The sequence below is a fragment of the Engraulis encrasicolus genome, chromosome 8 (genome assembly GCF_034702125.1).
Source record: "Engraulis encrasicolus isolate BLACKSEA-1 chromosome 8, IST_EnEncr_1.0, whole genome shotgun sequence".
Classification (NCBI taxonomy): Eukaryota; Metazoa; Chordata; class Actinopteri; order Clupeiformes; family Engraulidae; genus Engraulis; species Engraulis encrasicolus.
This window is the reverse complement of record NC_085864.1, coordinates 48,349,553-48,358,136: the sequence shown is the minus strand read 5'-3', so window position 1 is coordinate 48,358,136 and position 8,584 is coordinate 48,349,553.

The window sequence follows — 8,584 nt, the reverse complement described above, 5'->3', positions numbered from 1 at the left end:
AATGAACAAGCTCTGGGGACCAGTATGTATTGTAGTGTTACATCTATATTATTTCATGTACTTGGGAGTGCACTGTAATATATACTTCAAGCATACATGTTATATATTTACAATACTTAATATGACATGCTTTTTACAGACTTAAAATGTTCCAATGTAGTCCAAAGAAGCATGAAGTTAATATACTTTTATTGAACTTCTAGTAACAATAGTTAGTAACAATTATAGAAGTGTACTCAAGCACACTATTAATGCCATACGAATGCATGAAAAGCGTGTTTGGAGCATACTTTCAAAAGTATGCTTGTAGTGCACTTAAAGTTGTCCAAAAGCGGTGCCAATTTAGCATCCTCAGTGTGCTGCAAGTGTGCTGAAGAACTGCTTTAGTAGTGCTTCAGCGCACTAATAGTGCAATGAAGCGCACTTTTAATAGCCGAAAATAGTACACTTTATACTAAGTACGGTCAAAAAAAGTACACTTTAAGTATATGGGTTTTTCACCTGGGGATACCGATACACCGATACCGATATCCCATCCCTACTGATGGACCACATCACCCTGATGGACTTTGCTCTGCTCTGCTTTGGTCTGGCCTACTCTTCTGTAGGCCTAACGATGTTTGCTTACACACAAAGAGAATCGAACCAAACCGGAAAATATTTGTTCTTACTCTGTATATTGTAACGACAACATGGACATCAGCTTAACTGATTTTTTTTTCTCTGTGAACCGCAGACATCAGCCGAACTGGAAAAAAAAACCCTCTTCCTCTGCGAACTCTGACGACAACACAGACATCAGCCGGTTCATCCAGGTAGCACATGGTCACATGTGGAAAAAATGTATAGCCAGGTATGAACATGCAGGCGGTTCACAGGTTAGCACTTAATTTCTGCAAGAATGGATGAAACGTGGTAGGAATTAAAATTGAAGAGGTCAGATGCAAAACCCCCTAAGTGCATGTATTATCAAGTACATGAATGTAAACCAAACCAACAACAGGGTTCTCTAAAAATAAAGAAGTGCAGGTCTTCAGAAATTGAGTTAGGCCGTTTTGCATCTGAACTCTTCAATTGTAAGATAGTGATTTGGTCTGATAACCATTTATTTCTCCACGGTGTACATGAAGAGAGAGCATAGCAACTGTTCATTTATTCATGTTTGTAGAGGACACATCACATGTTAGCCCAGATAATCCAACTGCCTCACTAGGTCATCTTTTGCACATGTAGGCCGATTACTCGTGCTTCATAAGACACACAACCATGTGTGTTATATTGAATAAATAAGTGATGTTTCCAGGCCATGCTTAGTTAGATGTCATTAGCATTGAACCATCTGAGTCATTATACAACAGCGTCTACAGACATCAGACTCCATTAGTGGCAAAGTAAATATGATGATGAGGAGGGAAATGGCTGCAATGAGTCAAGTACTAAACTCACTGGGTAAGGAAATGCTTCTGTACATGCAGGGGTGCATTTCTGGAATGCATAGTTGCTAACTATGTTAGCTACTTTTTTCGTTGCAATGCAATTTCCCATTGGCAACTACCGAAGTTGCTAACTGCTAACAACTACGCTTTCCAGAAATGCCGGCCAGAATTGTATGGTTTTTTTTCTCTTTCCTTGTGTTTTTTAAATTATTTTTTACTTGTCTGATTTTTGGGGACTGCATTCTTGCTCGGAAGAAATCTATTTTGCAGCTCAATTTATTTTTTAGTAAAGGCTGTAATCACCTCAGCAACATCAAGGCTGTTAAGTCGTAATCAAATTAGGCCCTGATGAGAAGTGAACTCTAACCATGTTAACATCTAAGGGCATGGGACTGGGCCAGGAGGGGGGCTGGAATTAAATTACGTAACTCCTCAACACCTGGGTGGCTGTCTGTGCTCACATTTTCACACTCTTTACCTGTGACTCCAACATTTTTCATCGCTGAGTAGTGAGCAATCTGAGCACGCTCAATGAAACCCTCAAGGGGCCGATCTGTCAGGAGCCGAGACGTACCCCGAGAATTATTTCAATAAAGACGCTTTTGCACACCTCTGTAGTTGGGCAGGTGCGTAGGATGTTATCCCAGCCGGGTTGTCAGTCAAGTGAAAAGAAATCCCGCACACTGTCCATTCCACCAACAAACTTTAATACAACGTTTCGGTCATCTGATGACCGAAACGTTGTATTAAAGTTTGTTGGTGGAATGGACAGTGTGCGGGATTTCTTTTCACGTACCCCGAGAATTATTCACGTGTATTGACACCATGACTATTAAATCACACCGGGAAGTAGGATGAGAGAGAGAGGCATAGAAAGAGAAAAGAAATTGAATAGTGAGAAAAAGAGAGAAGAAAGAGAGAGAGTGAGAGAGTGGCATATCTCTGAGGTAGTTATCTGTGGTGGTTGAAGGAAAGAGAATCCATGAGGTCTGGGAGAAGATAATTCATTAGTTCATCTTATAGGAGCAGATATTTCTTTTTTATTCTAGCAGTTATTATTCTATTTCAGCATTTCTGCCATTGGCTTTGGATTGAAAGGGTCTGACACACTGAGTCGAAGCCACTGACAAGGGAATATAATGTATATCCGTGACAAACTGGTATAATTTAGCTTCAGTAGTGTCGCTGCAACAGACACAACCATATGCGGCAATAGAGAGAGAGAGAGAGAGAGAGAGAGAGAGAGAGAGATAGAGATGGATGAACTGAAGTCTGGTGGTCTGCCTAGAGATGCAGGGAGAGAAAGCAAGAAGGAGAGTAATAGAGAGAGTGCAGGTAATATGCACCAGTGAGAACAAATCAGACTGATAGTGTGTCAGACAAAGAGAGAGAGAGGAGGCAAAAGTGCAAATGAGCCTGAGGGAATGAGAGAGAGAGAGAGAGAGAGAGAGAGAGAGAGAGAGAGAGAGAGAGAGAGAGAGAGGAGAGAGAGAGAGAGAGAGAGAGAGAGAGAGAGAGAGCGAGAGAGAGAGAGAGAGAGAGAGAGAGAGAGAGAGAGAGAGAGAGAGAGAGAGAGAGAGAGAGACGGTTTTCTGGTAGCTTGACACAGTGTGACTCGGCCACCACTTTTTGCTGGTACGACACAGCTCAATCGAAGCGCAAAAATGGCGCCCGAGTCGCGCTGTGTCGAGCTGTAGGCCTACCAGAAAAACGGAAATGGAAAAGAGGCAAAAGAGAAATGGGGTGACCTCAGGGCTGGTGCTCTGTGCGGTTCCCCCTGAGATGAATGGAGTCATGAACTGGTGACCCCAGGGGAAGGACACTAATGGAGGACACACACACGCACACACACACACACACACACACACACACACGCACGCACGCACACACACACACACACACACACACACACACACACACACACACACACACACACACACACACACACACACACACACACACACACACACACACACACACACACACACACACACACACACACACACACACACACACACACACGTGCCCATCTACCTTGACTATTAGTCAGCACTTGGCCATAACAGGTGTTCTGTTCACCTGCGTCATCTTTCCCAGGGTATTGCTGCTAGACCACAACCAAATTGCCATCACTGCATTTTGTTTCCCTTAAGAGAACGATAAAAACAGCTTGCAGAGATTGGAAGTGGAGAAGTGAAGAAAGAAAGAAAGAAAGAAAGAAAGAAAGAAAGAAAGAAAGAAAGAAAGAAAGAAAGAAAGAAAGAAAGAAAGAAAGAAAGAAAGAAAGAAAAGGGGGGAAAACATGGGTCATGATGAGTCATAAATTGAGTGCAAGAGTGTTGTGAAAAAACAAAGAGCCATGTAAGCAGTGTGGTGTCTGAAGTGTTGTGTTGGCCTATATGGGAATGTTCTTATGTATTGTCACCTGAAGCCAGGAGCGGAGCTATAGGGGGGGCAAGCAGGGCAGTTGCCCCTGGGCCCAGGGCTCTTCAGTATTGGTAGTGTGGGCCTTATTATATTACCTTAGCAGGCTGTATGGGGGGCCATAGCAGTGTCTTGCCCTGGGGCCCTGTGTGCAATTCTTCCGCCGCTGCCTGAAGCCAGTCATTCACGCTAGCAGAGTTAGTAGTGGAAGTAAGCGTAGCATACGGCACCTTATGGGAATAGCAGCCTAGTGCACTCAGTCACCCGATAGAGCGCTACCCTTTCCCCCATACAAGGTTCAGAATAGTGAGTCATATAGATTGAGTGTGAAACCTTTGCTGGGGAAAAAACAGCCATGTAAGCGATGTGGTTTGTGACGGGTTGTTGTGTTGGACTGTGGGAAGTAATGTTCTTATGTATTATGGCCTGAAGCCAGTCATTCACACCAGCAGCCAGAGTTAGTAATGGATGTACAGTAAGCATACGGCACCTTATGGGAATAGCAGCCTAGTGCACTCAGTCACCTGCTACCCTTTCCTAGCATGATTATCATCGACTTCCAAATCTCTTCGAGACTTGGTCTGAGCAAGAGCATAACAATTAACAATTGATTTCCCAAAAGGCATTTTCCAAACGGCCTCCCTAGGTTTGCTTATGCTTGTTTGCTTCCCAACAAAGTGGGAGGAGTTCCCAATTCTGCGGGAACTCAGAAAGTACTTGCATTGCTCTTGACCTGACTGGTGCCCACCCAATTGGGCTACTTGGGATGAGCGTCTGCGGGTAAAAACGGGAAAAATTGGCCATTTGGCGTTTTTTTTTTCAGCCATTTTGGGCCCATAGAAGTCAATGTAATTTGTTGATTTTGGGCGGAATTTAGCGCATTTTGGCGTTTTTTGAGAAGCTTTTGGGCGGGATTTGGTCAGACACATCTGGCAAAACTGTTCCCTGGTGGCATGGCAAAAAATGTTGATATGCCATTCATGCACCCATTCTTTTTATACAAATTGGTCTGGAGGGTCTACTGTAGCTTTCGTTGCTTTTTTCCAAGTCTTTCAGGTTTACTGTTGGCTGAAACAAGTCATGTCCTTCTCCTATTGGCTGGAAGTGATGCAGGCAGATGCAGTCGTCTGCTGCTATTGGTTAAAATCAGCTGAGTGTGCAGTGAAGGGGAGAGAAGCTGTTGCTGCACCTGGCAATAGTGTGTTTGCAACAATGCATCTATTTTGCCAAACCATTGCCACATGCTTAACTCAGAGCCGTAGATAGAGAATAGTTGATGCAGTCTTAGATCTCTGGTCATGTGGTTTTACGTGGGTTGCCATTTAACGTCAAGTCATTTTAGGTCAAGTAATTACACAGTCAGTTGAAATTGGTCTATGGAAGCGAATGCTACATAAAGAACACTGTGAAGGCTGTGCAGAACCGAATGGCACCCCAAGGTCGGTCATATTTGACTTACATGGTCAGTTTTGCCGCCAGTTCCTGCAGGATACTATTGTAAAGCTCTAACTCCGTCTATCTATGGCTCTGGCTTAAATACTACAGGATTAAAAATATATATATTACTGTTTTCTGGTGGTTTCAGTTGTTAAATAAGAGGACCACATTACAACACAGGCTACACTTCACCTCAAATACACTTTGACACACACATGCATACACATCTAAATACATACACTATATTAGTCTCAAACATATACACCCTGGAATGTAATTAAATTTTTCCAGGTCACAATTCAATTTAAATACGAGCCCCATTTTTTGATTTACTCACAGTGGATTTGCTGACATTCCTCGAGGTCATAAAAGCACAGCAATCACAGACACCCCGAATCCTACCATCAGACACTCCCCCCACCCCTCTCCGTATATCAGAATAACAGTAATCCACCCAATTATTTCCCCTTGATGACTTTAGCTGGCATGGACATAAATCTCTTCCTTCCCTCAGACTCGTTCAGAACTCAGAGTCGTAAATACTGTAGGGTTGAAGAGAGGCCGTCATCATGCTAGTTGTAGAGGATGTAGTGGTGTGTGTGTGTGTGTGTGTGTGTGTGTGTGTGTGTGTGTGTGTGTGTGTGTGTGTGTGTGTGTGTGTGTGTGTGTGTGTGTGTGTGTGTGTGTGTGTGTGTGTGTGTGTGTGTGAGTGTGCATGCGTGTGTGTAGGGTAGAATGTATACTGGAGGGGGTGAGAAGGCTCGTAAATATTGAGATGAGGCCATTATCACAGAGAACACCCTCATCATGCTAGTTGTGGAGGATGTAGTGGTTTGTGTGTGTGTGTGTGTGTGTGTGCGTGCGTGCGTGCGTGCGTGCGTGCGTGCGTGCGTGCGTGCGTGCGTGCGTGCGTGTGTGCGTGCGTGTGCGCGTGTGAGTGTGCGTGTATGCGTACAGTAGAATTTATAGGAGGTGAGAGGGCTTGTAAATATTGAGGAGAGGCCGTCATCACACCAGTAGCACAGCAGAGAGTACACTGGAGACTAACGAGGGGTTGGCATGCTGGATGGGAAGGAGGAATAGGTGGTATGTAATAGAGAGTACAGTGAATGTATGGATGTGTTAGGGTGCTTAGAAAATAGTGAGGGAGGAGGAGAGAAGATGATGTTGGATGGGAGGAGTGAGACGGAGAAGCAGGGAATGGGATGCAAGGGGAGATTACAGCAAATGGAGGGATACAGAATGGAGCTTAGAGATGAGTGAAGGAGGAGATATGTTGGATGGGAGGAGTGTTTGGGGTAATGAAGAGAAGACGGTTGGAGGGAGGGGGTGCCATGTCAGGTGATGGGTGTTTCATGTCAGAGCATTGAACCTCCCTCTTGTTCTGGGTCATGTCGATGTCAGAGGAATCATGGGAAGGCATATATATATAACCAGAGATCTGCATAACCGCAGAGACCAGCGGCGACGCGACTCAAGCGACAGAGTGTAGCAGCAAGCGATACGAGAGACTGAGGAGACTAGAGTATGTCCGTACAGGCAGAAGGGAAAGCATTCAAGCATTCCCATTGGCTGTGGTCACTGACCTCTATACAGTCATTGGCTGTCACGGCTTGTCGCCGAACCGCGTCATAGAAAGTTGAAAAGATTTCAACTTCAAATTGTCGCGCTCGTCGCGCAAATCGCTCTAGTCTCCAGAATCGCTTTTGTCTCTCGACTCAATACAAAGTCAATTACTTCCGTCGCTCAACTCGCTCAGATCGCCGCTGGTGTATCTCTGCGGTAAGGAGAGATAGAGGGAGAGAGGAGAATGGAGAGGGGAGGACATAAGAAGAGAGATAGAAATGCACAGAGGGAGAGAGAAACAGCAGGTGGAGGAAGGGGTTAAAAAGAGAGGGGAAGAGAGACACACACGGAAGGGTCAAGCACTAGAAGGGGTTAAGTACCATTTTACTGCTCTATTTTGGGCGCATCGAACCGTAGGTCATATATCGTGATACAAACCGAATAGTGAGTTGGGTGTATCGTTACAGCCTTAAGAAGCAGGGAATAGGATGGGAGGGGAGAGTGCAGCGAATGGAGGGATATGGAGGACGGATGCTTAGAGATGAGTGAAGGAGGAGATATGTTGGATGGGAGGAGGGAGAAGACGTGGGAATGAAGCGGTGTTTGGGGTAATGAAGAGAAGACGGTATTAAGGAGGGGATGCCATGTCAGGGGATGGGTGTTTCATGTCAGAGCTTTGAACCGCGCTTAGTGTTGCCAGATCTGTCTGACCAAGTCCCGCCCAAAAGCTTCTCAAAAACCGCCAAAATGCGCTAAATTCTGCCCAAAATCAACAAATTACATTGACTTCTATGGGCCCAAAACAGTTGAAAAAAAAAGACAAATGTCCAATTTATTTTTATTTATTATTTATTTTTACCCGCAGACGCTCATCCCAAGTAGCCCAATTGGGGGGGCACCCACCCAATCTGGCAACACTGACCGCGCTCTTGTTCTCAGGTATGTCGATGTCAGAGGAATCATGTTAAGGCATAACCACAGATCTGCATGAGGAGAGATAGAGGGAGGGAGGAGCATGGAGAGGGGAGGTTGTGGAGGGGAGGACATAAAGAGAGAGGTAGAGAGACAAAGAGGGAGAGAGATACAGCAGATAGAGCGAGGGAGGAGCATGGAGTGGGGAGGAGGCAGAGGGGAGGACATAAGGAGGGAGGTAGAGAGACAAAGAGGAACCATAAAGATGTAACAGGGGGAGCAATGGGATAAGACGAGGGGAGGAGAGACAGATAAGGAAGGTTAAGCACCAGAAGGGGTTAAGTGCCATTTTACTGCTGTTCTAATTACATTACAGCACTCAAAATTAAACACCCACACATGGCCTCATACATGATGGCCTCAACGTGAAGGTTCATGGCCCCTCTGCAATTGTGTGTGTGTGTGCGTGTGTGTGTGTGTGTGCGTGTGTGCGTGTGTGTGTGTGTGTGTGTGTGTGTGTGTGTGTGTGTGTGTGTGTGTGTGTGTGTGTGTGTGTGTGTGTCTATGTGTGTGTGTGTGTGTGTGTGTGTGTGTGTGTGCACGTGCGCGTGCGCGTGTGCATTATGCTAATTCATGTTTATGAGAGAACTGGACCTTGCTTCATCTTGGCCCAGGGAACCACAAATGTTTTATTTCCCTGCAGTATGAGCTTGTATGTATACCCATTGGCTCCCAGCTCCCATAACATTGATCCAGGAGAGATACCACATGAGTTTTATGCTGCATTCTCCTCAGACATTACAGGAAGA